The sequence below is a fragment of the Bos taurus genome, chromosome 6 (genome assembly GCF_002263795.3).
Source record: "Bos taurus isolate L1 Dominette 01449 registration number 42190680 breed Hereford chromosome 6, ARS-UCD2.0, whole genome shotgun sequence".
NCBI classification, from domain to species: domain Eukaryota; kingdom Metazoa; phylum Chordata; class Mammalia; order Artiodactyla; family Bovidae; genus Bos; species Bos taurus.
In genome coordinates, this window is record NC_037333.1 from 72,004,361 (window position 1) to 72,020,673 (window position 16,313).

Sequence of the window (16,313 nt, forward strand, 5' to 3'; positions counted from 1 at the left end):
TCTCCGCATAGACTGCTAGGGATCCAGAAAATGGGCATCCAGATGAGTACTGGGGGCAGAGGGCAGGGGAACTACATGGAAAAAGCTCTTGGATTTCCCCCAGATTCTTCATCACCAGACTCTTGATCCAAAAGGAGGAACTATGGAATTCCAGGTTTGATCCCTGGGTTGGGAAGATCCCCTGGAGAAGAGAGTGGCAACCCACTACAGTATTCTTGCCTGGAGAATTCCATAGACAGAGGAGTCTGGTGGGCTACAGTCCATGGGGTCGCACAGAGTTGGACACAACTGAGCTACTAACACACACACATGGAAGTCACATCATGTTTCATTCCTTATTCTAGTCCTATGCATTTATGAATATGATGTCTAATTATATACCCCCTACTATCTGCTCCCCCTACTTTTTCCTTCCTTAATCCCAAGTACCTGTATTTTGTTTTCTGGACTCTGGTTATTCTTAATCCTACTGAACTAAATACACTCCAGGGCCCTGTTGACTGTCAATGCTACCTCATGGGAATTTTTTTGCATTCCTTGTCTAAGATCTTCTCACCTAAGCTTTGTGGTATGTTGTGCCTTTTAATTCTTATTTCACTTTACTTAACAATCTGCCTAGATACCTGGTGCTCAAATATCACAAAGTTACATTTCTGCAAAGCCCAGAGCATGTTTATTTTCATCTTAAACAAGATCAATGTTTTCATTGTTATAACTGATAAGGATTATGAGAACCAGAAGTAACAACAAATAGCATTGCAGACTCTCAGCGGAGCCACCTCTAATCAACCCAGAGACACCTCCCCTTTTGGAAATTTTGACTCCTTTTGGGTCAAAAAATATTTTTAAACAATACTATATCTGATTTTAGACTAAGGTGTAGAATAGCAATATTGACTTCTAAAGGATAGAAATTCATATGCACTGAGCACAGTCCTACAAGCGCTGCTTTCACTGTGTCTTTCAGAGATAGGAGAGATATAAAAACATCTCACCTGCTAGTCAAAAGGTCAACACAGACTCCCCCTGGCTCCAAATGCCCCTCCACTCCCAGGCAGGGTTGCCAACGTCTGATGCCTCACACCCCTCATCGTTCTCTGGCTCCCTGCTTGGGGCCGGCTCTTTAATTCTCCCTTTTGTCTCTACCTTTTCCTATCAGAATAGCAAACAGGGTCACAACAGCATTTCAGTCCAGTCTCTACACAAGTTCATTCCTCTGCCTGAAAGGCAAACCTCTGAAAGTTACTTACGTGGAAGCGGCAAAGGCAAGCGCTGGATTTGGATGCTGAGTTAGCTGATGCCAGCCTGCTTAAATAGCTGGGTTGGCTGACGCAGGCTGTGGATAGCACGTTTATTTACGCCTGTGAGTGCACGCTCAAGCAGGGACCTGAAAAACCTGCAGCGTGGGCAGGAGGAGAACAGCGGAGCGTTCCATCTCTCCTGGTAATTCAGGTTTGGTATTCAGGCGGTGACTTCTGAGAGTCTCGTGGAACTTTCTCGGCACTGCCTTCTTATCCCTGATCTCTTTCTTGGCAAAGGAGAACTCTTCACCAAGATCGGATGAGAGAGGTGCAGCTGAGAGAAAAAGGAAGAAATGCAGGACCCTGGACCCTTGGCCTGAGCTCCTTATTTTGAATGGACTTCCAGTTAAATGTTGCCTCATTTCAAAGCATAGGCTTGAGGTTGATTTTGCAGCTCCGTGGACAGGATGACAAACTAAAAGCCTGGGCAATAGCCCAATCAATGAAAAGTTGTTTTTTTTTTTTTTTCTTCAGGCACAGAATGTACAAATAAGTTATAAGGGAGGATCAGGCTAGGATGATACAATGTGAGGTCTCCTTTGAAAGAGATTTTAATTTCTTTCCCTCTGCATCTAGACTGTCCTCCCAGTTGTCCCTCCTCTCCCTTTGTTAATGAAATTCCTAGCTGAGAGTTGCAGGATTCCCCATGAGAGCTCAAATAAATAACCAGTGTGTGAGCAAGGCTGTGGGAAGATGCACTCTCAGGGTGCATGTTCAGTGGTTTGTGTGGCCATCAGAGGAAAGCTTCCTAAGGGTGAGGGTATGTGTGTGGGTGTGGGGACCCAGGTAGTCAGTGTTTATCTGGATTTGACAGCTAGATACAGGAGTTAATAGTCAACTGCATGACACTAAACACATTAAGTGGGTTTGATTTTAAGAGGATGAAGGGAGACAGGGTTTGGTGAGATCATTTATGAGCATCTGTGTATATTTGCTGGTATGTAGCCCATACTGGTAAGTACCATCCAGATAAACACAACCTATATTTTTCACTTCACTGGAGAAAGAAAAGGCCCACTTGATTCTCTTGGGAACAGCGGCTATAGGTGAAAGAAGAGCAGCAATCATTCAGAATATTTCTTTCTCTCTTGGAAAAGGGGATAATGGTCATAAAACATGTGTGGGAGAAAAGCGGAGACAGGGAGCCTAGCCCACCCCATCCCTGGTTACCAGAGGAATTCTTTTGTTTCTCCTAATTCATTGCCTAACTTCTGACTGTTCTGTGGCCAAATCTGGATTCTCGCCTCCCAGGCTTCTTGAATACAGGGTCTATGTCTTGTTCATCTTTTGACACCCACAGTGCCTGGCACAAATTCTTGTGACAATGAATATGATCATCGTCATCATCTAGGATCTAGAGAAACTGACTATGCGCCAGCACCTGGGCAAAATGGTTTATAGAGAGTTTGCTTGCTTATTTAATCCTCACAATTCTATGAGTTAGTTTTTTTAATATCATCATTTCACAGATAAGGGAACTGATACTCAGAAAAAATTAGATGACTTTCCCAAGGTCACAGCAAGTGGTAGAGGTAGAATTTGAATCCCTACCTCTGGTTCCAGTGTCTGATGATACTCAGGATTGATTTGAAGCAATGTTTTGAAAGTTGACTAAGAATGTTTTCGCCTATTCTTATTTGTTTACTTGTTTATCATTAGTCTCCCAGAATGTGATTTCCTTGACTTAATGACCTTGCCTGCTTGTCCAGTCCTGTAAACCCAGCACCCAGCACAGTGTACGGAACAAAGCAGGTGCTTGCTCAATAAATATATGCTACTTGTTCAGTTTCTAAATTCCTCTGAAGGCTGTGCATCCCAAGAGATAGAGTCTGACATCAGCAGAGTCTTATCTTGCTCCAGACGCATTTTTTTCGCTCTTGTATAAATGCACTGGTTACAAGCTGTTTCTCGTTATCCAGTGTATCATGGGGATGAAACTAAAAGTGGCTGAAACCATAGAGCAGTTTTACATCAATTAAGAACTCTGCAGGTATGTGGTTTCAGTTTGTCCAGTGGTGCAATGAGGTCCTCAAGACCCAGACTTTTTCTATTTTTCATTCTGTAGCCTTCAGAGTGGCAGTGTTACCACCTCTCATGGTGGCCAGGTTGCTGCAGTAGTTTGGCACATTTCATCCTTAGATGAAGCTGAAGCCACCTGATGTGAAGAGCTGCCTCACTGGAAAAGACCCTGATGCTGGGAAAGATAGAAGGCAGGAGGAGAAGGGGATGACAGAAGACGAGATGGTTGGATGGTATCGCCAACTCAACGGACATGAGTTTGAGCAAACTCTGGAAGATCTGAAGGACAGGGAAGCCTGGCGTGCTGCAATCCATGGGGTTGCAGCGAGTCTGATATGACTTAGCAACTAAACAACAACAAGACAGGTAGGAGGTGATGTGGGCTTTCTCCTTAGTATCTCTCTTTGTCAGAGAGAAAAATCTATCCAGAAACCATCAGCAAATTTCCAGTTATGTCTTCTTGCTGAGAAGTGGATCACATGAATACCACATTGGCTAAATCCATCATCTGCAGGGAGGAAATGAATCACACTGATCAAAATTTATCTCATGAACCCGGAGGAAAGGTTCCATATTCCTCAGACAAGTTTCCCTGTTATCTAAACAAAATCAGGGTCCAGTGAACAGAGAGGTGGTACAGAAGTGCTACCAACAGTTCTGTCTATCTGAGGTCCTTTGAAGTATGACAGCCTCAACGGCTTTAGTGCTTAGGAACCATCCAGGACTCAAAAATTGGATTTTCAATTTGCGTGGGTGTGTTTTAAGTGGGGGCTTCCCAGGTGGTGCTAGTGGTAAAGAACCCGCCTGCCAATGCAGGAGACATAAGAGATGCAGGTTCCATTCCTGGTCAGAAAGATCCCCTGGAGGAGGGCATGGCAACCCACTTCAGTATTCTTGCCTGGAGAATCCCCACGGACAGAGGAGCCTGTTGGGCTACAGTCCATAGGGTTGCAAAGAGTTAGACACAACTGGTGACTGCAGCCATGAAATTAGAAGACGCTTACTCCTTGGAAGGAAAGTTATGACCAACCTAGATAGCATATTCAAAAGCAGAGACATTACTTTGCCAACAAAGGTTCATCTAGTCAAGGCTATGGTTTTTCCTGTGGTCATGTATGGATGTGAGAGTCAGACTGTGAAGAAGGCTGAGCGCCGAAGAATTGAACTGTGAAGTTTTGAATTGAATTGAACTTTTGAACTGTGTTGTTGGAGAAGACTCTTGAGAGTCCCTTGGACTGCAAGGAGATCCAACCAGTCCATTCTGAAGGAGATCAGCCCTGGGATTTCTTTGGAAGGAATGATGCTAAAGCTGAAACTCCAGTACTTTGGCCACCTCATGCGAAGAGTTAACTCATTGGAAAAGACTCTGTTGCTGGGAGGGATTGGGGGCAGGAGGAGAAGGGGACGACAGAGAATGAGATGGCTGGATGGCATCACTGACTCAATGGATGTGAGTCTCAGTGAACTCCGGGAGTTGGTGATGAACAGGGAGGCCTGGCGTGCTGCGATTCATGGGGTCGCAAAGAGTCGGACATGACTGAGCGGCTGAACTGAACTGAACTGAACTGAAGCAACTTAGCATGCATGCATGCACCTGTTTTAAATGAGAAAATCTTGCTTTCGCTCTCAGCAGAATTAAAACGATTTCATCAACCCATAATTAAGGGAAGTAGCTGACCACAGTGGTTTTTTTTCTATAGATTTAGATCCTAGGTCTTTATATGACCACTGATTTTCTGCATATCCAAGGAATAGCATGCAATCTGTTAGCCTCTCATCTTCTCCTATGTCAAATGGGGTTGATAGAGCTGTTGACTTCTTAGAAACATCAAGTCCAATAATGCAACTAATTATAGAAAGGATTGCAAAACAAGGTATGGGGGTTTAAGGCTCAGTTTCCTGTTCCTCCTCTTGTTTATTATTTTTTGGTGAACAACATAATCCCACATGTTGGCATCTGCCTCTGCCTGAGAGCTTCAGCTTTTGCCTGGGATGTGTGAATTAGAAATATATGGTTGATACAGTAATTTGCACGTGTGTTTTTTTTTCTCCTGGTGGTTAACACACTTCAAATTAACACCTGCAGATGGGTAATTACTTTCCCTTGCTTTGCTGTTTTAGAACTCTTCCCTGCGGTGAGCTTCTGGAATTATCTGTTGTCACCCGATGGCTCTCAGCCTCAGTGCCATCTTCTGAGAAACAGCAGAACGAAGTGGAGGAAAGAAGTGAAAGTGCAGGCTAAAGCGCAAAAGGAGAAAGATGAGGCAGAGGTCCAAGTAAACTTGTACACCATGGAAGCCACCAAAGCAGAAACAAGAGAAGCCAGAGGCCAGGGGCGCTGGTACGAGTTGCTGAATTGCCTACTATCTAGAACTTGTCTCAGTGGATCTGGAATGTCTATGGCCGTTCTGATCCCCTCGACCACCAGTCAGTGGATCTGGAATGTCTATGACCGTTCTGATCCCCTTGACCACCTCTGGGAGACTCACCTTGTTCACATGGAAGCTGTCCCTTTTGCTCCTTTGCCCTGGACCTGTGACATTCTGGGCTAGTTCTCTTCCCCGTTGTGGCTGAATGTAACATGTACAATAAATCATCTCTTTTGCTGTCTTAGCAGAAGAAAAAACAAAAAAGAGAGAATTAGGATAAAGGATGAAGTGAGCTAGTTGTTATGCTTTACAAGGAAGGAACAATGTCCAGGAATTGGTAAAAAAAAAAAAAAAAAATGTTTTTGCCGAGCTACTGGAAAAATGGTAGGAAGGAAAGAGTATGGGCTCCTGAATCATACAGACTTGGATTTAAGCTCCATCTCTGCCACTTTCCATCCATGTGACCCACAGAAAGTTGTGTAACTTCTCTCAGACTTAGTTTCCTCAGCTGTAAAATGGGAATAATGATGCTTATCTCACAGGTTCGCCATAAAGACCAGATATAATACAGGTAAATTACAGCATAGTGCCTAGAACATGGTATATAATCAACAATTAGTAGCTACTGCTAATACTTAAAACAGAACCCCAGATTTTCCTTGGTCTTCTTTGTGGAACCCACACATGGTGGGCATAAAGTATTTGAGCCTAAAACCCCCAAGTACTACAACAAACAAAGGTGTTTGGTAGAGTCGCATAGAAGACAGTGATATCTGAATAGCCATTGTCTTCCTGTCCAAAGCTAGACATCATTGGGTGCATCCCTGTATGAATGGGGAGCACATGCAACTGAGCAATAGTGCAGAGAGAGAAGTTATTCCCTGGGAGTCAGGAAACTATCAAAAGCGTTTAAGAAAATTCACTGTGAAGGATACAAACTTCCCAAAGGCCAAAATCTGACTTGTACAGAAGCAGATGGGGAAGAGGAGGTAACTAAAATACAGAAGCATACTTGTTGGAAGTTCTGCCCTCAAGGTATGAACTTGTAGACAGAGAGACTGAGAATTCTCTATAGATGATGTGGAAGTTCTGACTCCTGCACGCCCTTCCTGGTCCAGCCTGTCCGGGGTGCAGAACAGAACAGCGTGGGAGGCAGAAAAGGATCTGCAGACGACAGAGAACCTGGATCCAGAAAAGGATGCCAGTTGGCCTGGGTAGGAGGTGTCTCGCTTGGCTGCTCCCATCAGTGGGTGTCACAGTTTCCCTGGTGAAGTGGGGCTGGCGGTTACAACATAATCACACTCTATTCGTTGTAGTTTGTTGTATACCTAGTAGTGATTAGGTCATTTTCTCGGTGAACCATAGGTATTCCATCGTCAGTGTGGAATCCATCATCTTACCTAATCCATCTGTTGTCCGTACAGAGTTCTGAGTCAGCGGATGACTGGGGGTGAGAATGCTGCCACCTGTAAGCAGCACCCCTTAACAAAGTGGCCTGGGTAAGGCTGTTCCCTCTGGTATGGCCCGTGCTGCCTTTTCTTCTCATTCCATTTAGTTTCATCCAGAGTCTAATGAATGGGGAGGGAAGGGGCCTTGTTTTCCTTTGAAGTTCCATTCAGCTAATGATCAGAGGAGGAAAAGGCCCTTGGTAATGAGGAACATCACCCTGTCTGTGGAATGAGGATGGAGGCGGGCATCTCTTCAGCCCAGATGCCTTGCTTCACCCCTGCCTCCCTCAACATGAGGACCTACCATCTCTGACATGAGCTGCAAGAGAAGCAGCATGGTGACTTTCTCAGGGTGGAGCCTCACTGGAGAGGCTTCCTGGTTCATGAATAATGGGAAGATGTTGCAGGTTTGGGGCCACCTCAGCCTGCTCGTAATCCCCTAACACATGGGGTGAGGAAAGAGTCCCCACACCCACTACTGAAATTTCAGGGATGGGCCCTGTGCTTTTAGAAAACAGGCGGTGGAGACTGGAGTAAAGAAAAACAAAACCCTTAGGTAAAAACTTGCTTGACTGGGTGTCCAACCCAGGCATAGTCCACATTCCTGACCACTGCGTGGGATGATCTTTACAGCCATTTCTCTTTTTTTAAATAAATAAATCTATTTATTTATTGATGGTTGTGCTGGGTCTTGGTTGCTGCTGGGCCTTTTCTCTAGTTGCGGTGAGCCCATGAGCCACAGCTATTGAGCCGATGTGCCACAACTACTGAAGTCCACGCACCCCAGAGCCCATGCTGCAGCCTCTTCTAACAGCAACTTGCAGAGCCCAAGAAGGAGAGGAAGAGCGGCCCCTCCTCCTCCCCCCGGTCCCCCCCAGCTCTGAGCTCCATCTATTTAAGACACTTGACTTCCGTGAATGATTTGAGTTGGGAACAGAGAGGAAGAAGAAAGGACAGAGCTAACAAAAATATGATGTTTTAAGACAAAACAAAACAGAGAGATTTGCATGTTTTATATAGTGGAGGAAAAAGGGTTGAAAATAATTCAGGCTAAAATTACAGATCAGCAGAAGGGAGAGGAGAGTTTTGATCAGAAGCTACAGACCTTCTTCCTCCTGCCTCCTCCTCTCCACCCCAGAGGCGCCCATGGACTCCGGGGCTGGCCGTGTTGCCAGCTCTCAGCTCCTCCCCTGCCTCAGCCCTGTGTGAGGAGGGAGTCCAACTAAATGATCTCTTCGAAGCCCTTTCTATCTTAATCTTCTGTCCTCCAAGAAGACAGAGTCAGGTGTGGGTGGGTGGAGAGGAGGGACCCTCAGCAGCTAGAGTAGAAGGATGGCTCCCCCACTTAGGGCTGAGAGGAGACTCAATACCCAGGCCCAGCTTTACCACTTGTTATAACATTGAAACCCGCCACTCCCTTATCATTGGTAAGTATCCACTCCCTGGTCCTCCCCCTCAATAACCTGGGACCCCCTACCCTCCTAGGATCCAGCAATGAGAGGGTAACACCTGATACAGTGTGTGTGTGTGTGTGTGTGTGTGTGTGTGTGTAGGGGGACCACCCACTCAGGACTGGGCTCCAGCGACACTTCCACCACGTGTTTAGTCGATCATTGTTTAGTCTGCTGTCATCCAGGGAGACATCTTGAAAGAGAAAGCCTGGGGGTGAGGGCGGTGTGGGGAGAAAAGAGGGAAGGGACTGTAGATCATCCCTGAAAAAAGTATGCTGTGGTCTGATTTTGTAAACTAATTCAGCTCAATCCTGCTCTGTGCGTTTCAGCAAAAGCCTGACTCCTCCGTGGCCTTCTCTGAGGTTTCTGTAATGAGGCCCTGGCAGTGCAGTGGGCAGTGATTTGAGGTCTCCTGTAAGTGTCTCATGATGTGGGGAATTGCATAAGTGCTGGTGCATGCTCTTGTGTCTGGCGTTCACCTCTCTGCAGAGGGAGCTCCCGGACTCATCATCCCGGTGGTTCCGAGGAGCCTGCAACTGGCTGTACCGAGCTGATCTCCCAAATCTGATGGCCCTTTGTTCTCTGACTCATAGGGAAATGAACTCTGCATTTTGCATCGTGTCCAAACTGTTCCAAGGTCAGAAGTCAGGCTGAGGATGATTCAGGGTTCAGGGGAAAGGCTCTAGAGACCTGGTTCAACCTTTGGGCAAACAATCTTCCTGCCTTTCCCAGCACTGTCCTGGTTTTAGCTCTCAAAGTCCTTTTTCCCAGAAAACCCTCTAGTCCTGTGCAGTCTGGTGTGGTCACTTGTCCCTAGTTCTTTCACTTCATCGAAAGTGTCAAAATGTTAGTCCGCTCAGTTGTGTCTGTCTCTCTGAGACCCCATGGACTCTAGCCTGCCAGGCTCCTCTGTCTACAGGAGGCAAGAATACTGGAGTGGGTTGCCATTCCCTTCTTCAGGAGATCTTCCCAACCCAAGGATCGAACCTGGGTCTGCCCCATTGCATGCTGATTCTTTACCGCCTGAGCCACCAGGGAAGCTGGTAATTTAACCTCTTTGAACATTTGTTTCTCCATATGTGAAATGAGGATAATGGTAACAATCTTATATGGTATTTGAGGGCTGGGGTTGATATCCACCCAGAGATTGTTCAGGAAGAAAAGAGGATTGGGTGAGAAAAATTATATCTTTCTTCCTCTGGTCCCAGAAGAAGTGGATGTCTCATCTCCCCAGGCGTTTTTCCTTTTCCAGGTGTAGGCGTGAGGACAGCACTTGAAGATCCTGGAACAGTCTACAGAAAGTCTTGCAGGCCCTGGCTAATGCGAAAGGGCAGATTAAGGGCTCTCCCAGCTCTATGATCATCTGATTTAGTGTAAATGGCAGAAGCAGATGCCTGTTTGCAGAAGTCACTTTTAGCAGCTACCACTTGAGAGGCACAAGTAAAGGATTATGAAGCCTTTTCAATTTCTTTGCTGCCCCTTAGCTATTGTCTGCAGTGTCTTACCTAATAGCCATGTTCCGAATATCTCCTGGTAACTACTGTTTCAGGGCTGAAAAAGGAAAAGAAGTCAGTGTTTTCAAAAGACTCTTTGCAAGGCATTTGCAGCACAAGGGTGGATTTCAGAGGCATCTTAATCCCTGGCAGTGGCTGAGGGCTGTCTTGGAGACCAGAAGCATCAAGCAAGAACTTGGATGACAAAAGAGAGGCGGGGTGGTGGGGGTGGGGGGTGGGGATTGTGTATTCAAATGCCCTGATAGAAGAAGGCCTTAATCAAAGACGCTATTATAGAAAACAAGCCACAGGCTGATAGGGAGTATTTGGAACATGAAGGTGTCAAAGGTATCCAGGCTTTCTCTGAAAGGAAGGAAATGACTGGGGAAAATGGTCCTTCATTAATGGAGCAGAGTTCTGTCAGTGCTAAGGACAGGAGGAGGCCCTTTTTAGGAAGATCCCAAGACCAGGAGATTATTTAAAGTACAAACATCATCACCACCCCAGACCTCTCACCCTGACTGCAAATGAAATAAGAATCATTACAATTAGTGCCAGGGTCTAACTGAAAATAGAAGTCTTCAAAAGTTGGAAAATTCAGCATGCAAGACTCTGGCACAATAATAACTAACTAGCTTGTGTCCAAGGCAAGTGTTAGTCACTCAGTCAGTCGTGTCTGACTCTGTGACCCCATGGATGGTAGCCCGCCAGGCTCCTCTGTCCATGGGATTCTCCAGGCTGAAATACTGCAGTGGGTCGCCTTTCCTTTCTCCAGGTTGTCTTCCCAACCTGACGATCAAACCCCGGTCTCCTGAGCTGCAGGTAGGTTCTTTACCATCTGAGCCACGAGGGAAGTTCAAGGCAATTGATGGAATAATTTTGCATAGTTAGGACACCTTTGGGAGTAGAAAGAAAAAAGAACTCTGAAATGAGGAATTTACTGATTTACACAAACAAGAGTATAACCGGAGGTGTCAAAGCCAGCCTACAGTACCTTCTTCACATTTTCGTTCTCAGCCTGATTCACATGTCGTTCTCTAACGAAGGGGAAGAATGGCAAGGAGAGCAGCAGTGCTGGCTTTAGGGAGTGTACAAAACTGCCCCCCAGATTCTGGGGAAATCTGAGAAGTAGATGTTTCTAGGTTACCAGATCATCTTTTCTCCTATGTGCTCTACTCTTTTCAAAAGACAATTAAAATCCAGAATAATTAGTTTAAAGTCAAGAAATTTGATTATCAGAGTAGCTTGTTAAGCCATACCCATTAGCAGTGTAGTGCTCAAAGGACAAAGAATCTGACTACAATGCAGGAGACCCAGGGTTGATCCCTGGGTCAGGAAGATCCCCTGGAGAAGGAAATGGCAACCCACTCCAGTATTCTTGCATGTCCTAAAAACCTTCTTTAAATTTTAAGGAAAGGTTTTCATTAAGGCTGTTAATGTCATTAGAATATTTTAGGATTAAATGTCCTTTTTGTTAAAATGTAATGATCAAATGTTATCTATGGGATTTCATTCCCTCCCAAATTTTCTATCATCCTAATGCCCCTAGTTATGTAACTTCACATGGCATAGAATTTTTCATGACTTTCAGTTCAGTTAAGTTCAGTCGCTCAGTCATGTCCGACTCTTTGCGACCCCAGGAATCGCAGCACGCCAGGCCTCCCTGTCCATCACCGACTCCCAGAGTTTACCCAAATTCATGTCCATCGAGTCGGTGATGCCATCCAGCCATCTCATCCTCTGTTGTCCCCTTCTCTTCCTGCCCTCAATCCCTCCCAGCATCAGGGTCTTTTCCAACAAGTCAACTCTTCGCATGACGTGGTCAAAGTATTGGACTTTCACTCTCAGCATCAGTCCTTCCAATGAACACCCAGGACTGATCTCCTTTAGGATGGACTGGTTGGATCTCCTTGCAGTCCAAGGGACTCTCAAGACTCTTCTCCAACACCACAGTTCAACCACTGGAAAAACTATAGACAGACCTTTGTTCGCAAAGTAATGTCTCTGCTTTTGAATATGCTATGTAGGTTGGTCATAACTTTCCTTCCAAGGAGTAAGTGTCTTTTAATTTCATGGCTGCAATCACCATCTGCAGTGATTTTGGAGCCCCCCAAAAATAAAGTCTGACACTGTTTCCACTGTTTCCCCATCTATTTCCCATGAAGTGATGGGACCAGATGCCATGATCTTCATTTTCTGAATGTTGAGCTTTAAGCCAACTTTTTCATTCTCCACTTTCACTTTCATCAAGAGGCTTTTGAGTTCTTCTTCACTTTCTGCCATAAGGGTGGTGTCATCTGCATATCTGAGGTTATTGATACTTCTCCCGGCAATCTTGATTCCATCTCGTGCTTCTTCCAGTCCAGCGTTTCTCATGATGTACTCTGCGTATAAATGAAATAATCAGGGTGACAATATACAGCCTTGACGTACTCCTTTTCCTGTTTGAAACCGGTCTGTTGTTCCATGTCCAGTTCTAACTGTTGCTTCCTGACCTGCATACAGATTTCTCAAGAGGCAGGTCAGGTGGTCTGGTATTCCCATCTCTTTCAGAATTCTCCACAGTTTATTGTGATCCACACAGTCAAAGGCTTTGGCATATTCAATAAAGCAGAACTAGATGTTTTTCTGGAACTCTCTTGCTTTTTCCATGATCCAGCAGATGTTGCCAATTTGATCTCTGACTTTTCTAAAACCAGCTTGAACATCTGGAAGTTCATGGTTCACATATTGCTGAAGCCTGGCTTGGAGAATTTTGAGCATTACTTTACTAGCATGTGAGATGAGTGCAATTGTCTGGTAGTTTGAGCATTCTTTGGCATTGCCTTTCTTTGGGATTGGAATGAAAACTGACCTTTTCCAGTCCTGTGGCCACTGCTGAGTTTTCCAAATTTGCTGGACTATTTGGTGCAACACTTTCACAGCATCACCTTTCAGGATTTGAAATAGCTCAACTGGAATTCCATCACCTCCACTAGCTTTGTTCATAGTGATGCTTTCTAAGGCCCACTTGACTTCATATTCCAGGATGTCTGGCTCTAGGTCAGTGATCACACCATCATGATTATCTGGGTCATGAAGATCTTTTTGTACAGTTCTTCTGTGTATTCTTGCCACGTCTTCTTAATATCTTCTGCTTCTGTTAGGTCCATACCATTTCTGTCCTTTATCGAGCCCATCTTTGCATGAAATGTTCCCTTGATATCTCTAATTTTTTTTGTTGTTATCTCTGATTTTCTTGAAGAGATCTCTAGTCTTTCCCATTCTGTTGTTTTCTTCTATTTCTTTGCATTGATCGCTGAGGAAGGCTTTCTTATCTCTCTTTACTATTCTTTGGAACTCTGCATTCAGATGCTTATATCTTTCCTTTTCTCCTTTGCTTTTCACTTCTCTTCTTTTCACAGCTATTTGTAAGGCCTCCTCAGACAGCCATTTTGCTTTTTTGCATTTCTTTTCCATGGGGATGGTCTTGATCCCTGTCTCCTGTACAATGTCACAAACCTCTGTCCATAGTTCATCAGGAAGTCTATCAGATCTAATCCCTTAAATCTATTTCTCACTTCTACTGTATAATCATAAGGGATTTGATTTAGGTCATACCTGAATGGTCTAGTGGTTTTCCCTACTTTTTTCAATTTAAGTCTGAATTTGGCAATAAGGAGTCCATAATCTGAGCCACAGTCAGCTCCCGGTCTTGTTTTTGCTGACTGTATAGAGTGTCTCCATCTTTGGCTGTAAAGAATATAATCAATCTGATTTCAGTGTTGACCATCTGGTCTCCTTGTAACCTGGGTTTCACATATGTAGCAACCTAATTCATTTAAGGAGGCTTAAACAATTGGATGGCATCACTGACTCAATGGACATGAGTTTGAACAAGCACCAGGAATTGGTGATGGACAGAGAAGCCTGGCGTGCAGCAGTCCATGGGGTTGCAAAAAGTCAGACATGACCGAGCAACTGAACTGACTGAAAGAAAAATCTATTGATTTTGGGGATTTGATATTGGTCTCTCTCAATATTATACACACATTTTGAATTTTATTTTCTTTGTATGTCTAAAGCAAAAAAAAAAAAAAATAGGCTCATCCCACTGTCTCATTAGGGAAGCCACAAGTCTTTGGCTTTCTTGACCTAGCACTTACCTTGCACTTGTTTTCAAAATACCATTCGATCATTAAATAGCCAGTTCCCACCACATCTTTGTAAAATGTGAACACTCTTGCCATTTTTAGTAAAGGCAATTGAAGCCAAGGCACCAAGGTGACCTGTGCAAGGTGAGGTAACAAATCAGGAGTAGACGCAGAGGTCTGCCATTCCCTGAACTAAAGCTTTGTCCAGGGCAAGCCCAGGGACAGATTCTCATGGCCACATCCTTATCTTCTCTTCCCAGAAGCCACATGCCCACTTTCCCCCTTGCTGTGCAGTCATTAGAGGGGCAGCAGGAAAGGCAGAGTTTAGCCCATGCCCAGCAAACAAGGAGGATGACTAGCAGATACCCACTGGGAGTAGGCTTGTTATTAGTGTTTGTAAAACTTCCCCTGTAAGTCCCAGAAATCTAAAGGAAAAGACTTTGGAATATGAGTCAGCAGGTGGGCATCCCAGTGCAGTTTCTTTGGTACTTACTGAGTAGTGAGATCTGGGAACTTCAGGCCATATGATAATAATACTACTGAAGATACGGAATGTGTTCCTTCTAGTCCTTTAATGCTGTCATCTTCTTGATCACCGACTCTATTAGAAACAAGCCCCGCCCCCAGTACTTTGGTCTTGTGTTATGCCAAAAACAATAATAGCAACCTTTATTCTTAATTCAAGGAAGTTTCTGCAGGAAAGAGTTCCAGACATCTTATGTGGCAGCCTTTCCCTGAGGACTGGTAGGCACCATAATGCCCTGTAGTATTTGCAAAGTTCTCTATTATTTCTCTGGTGAGGAAAGATTGCATGTAATTGGCTGGTCTTATACTTGAGTGAAGGGAAACCAATGGCATGCACATTATCTTGTTTAAGATAATTCAAGATGCCACTCAGACCAGCATGTTCCTCTTAGGCAGACCATTGAAGCAAAATTACATTTACTAAACTGCATTCTCCTCTCCTGAGGTATCAAACATACTGTTTCCTTGCTTTTTTCTTTAGTCATTTACTTTAAAACTATGACTGGCTTATTACTAGGCAGAAGTATATTTAGTAAGGTATGCTTCACTCTGATTATATGATACTTTGATTACAGGAGACAGGGATCAAGACCATCCCCGTGGAAAAGAAATGCAAAAAAGCAAAATGGCTGTCTGAGGAGGCCTTACAAATAGCTGTGAAAAAAAGAGAAGTGAAAAGCAAAGGAGAAAAGGAAAGATGTAAGCATCTGAATGCAGAGTTCCAAAGAATAGCAAGAGATAAGAAAGCCTTCCTCAGCGATCAATGCAAAGAAATAGAAGAAAACAACAGAATGGGAAAGACTAGAGATCTCTTCAAGAAAATCAGAGATATCAAGGGAACATTTCATGCAAAGATGGGCTCGATAAAGGACAGAAATGGTATGGACCTAACAGAAGCAGAAGATATTAAGAAGACGTGGCAAGAATACACAGAAGAACTGTACAAAAAAGATCTTCACGGCCCAGATAATCATGATGGTGTGATCACTGACCTAGAGCCAGACATCCTGGAATATGAAGTCAAGTGGGCCTTAGAAAGCATCACTATGAACAAAGCTAGTGGAGGTGATGGAATTCCAGTTGAGCTATTTCAAATCCTGAAAGGTGATGTTGTGAAAGTGTTGCACCAAATAGTCCAGCAAATTTGGAAAACTCAGCAGTGGCCACAGGACTGGAAAAGGTCAGTTTTCATTCCAATCCCAAAGAAAGGCAATGCCAAAGAATGCTCAAACTACCAGACAATTGCACTCATCTCACATGCTAGTAAAGTAATGCTCAAAATTCTCCAAGCCAGGCTTCAGCAATATGTGAACCATGAACTTCCAGATGTTCAAGCTGGTTTTAGAAAAGTCAGAGATCAAATTGGCAACATCTGCTGGATCATGGAAAAAGCAAGAGAGTTCCAGAAAAACATCTAGTTCTGCTTTATTGAATATGCCAAAGCCTTTGACTGTGTGGATCACAATAAACTGTGGAGAATTCTGAAAGAGATGGGAATACCAGACCACCTGACCTGCCTCTTGAGAAATCTGTATGCAGGTCAGGAAGCAACAGTTAGAACTGGACATGGAACA

The 16,313-nt window shown here is 44.4% G+C and overlaps 1 protein-coding gene across 1 annotated transcript in view; it reads right to left on the bottom strand.

Annotated features, from left to right (window-relative positions):
- The window catches only part of HOPX (HOP homeobox), a 32,334-nt gene extending 30,699 nt beyond the window's left edge, over positions 1-1,635 (bottom strand). The window contains exon 1 of the mRNA XM_005207940.4: positions 1,251-1,635. The gene's annotated coding sequence lies outside the window, so the exon portion shown is untranslated. The remainder of the gene's footprint in view (positions 1-1,250) is intronic.
- Positions 1,636-16,313: the final 14,678 nt, after the last annotated feature.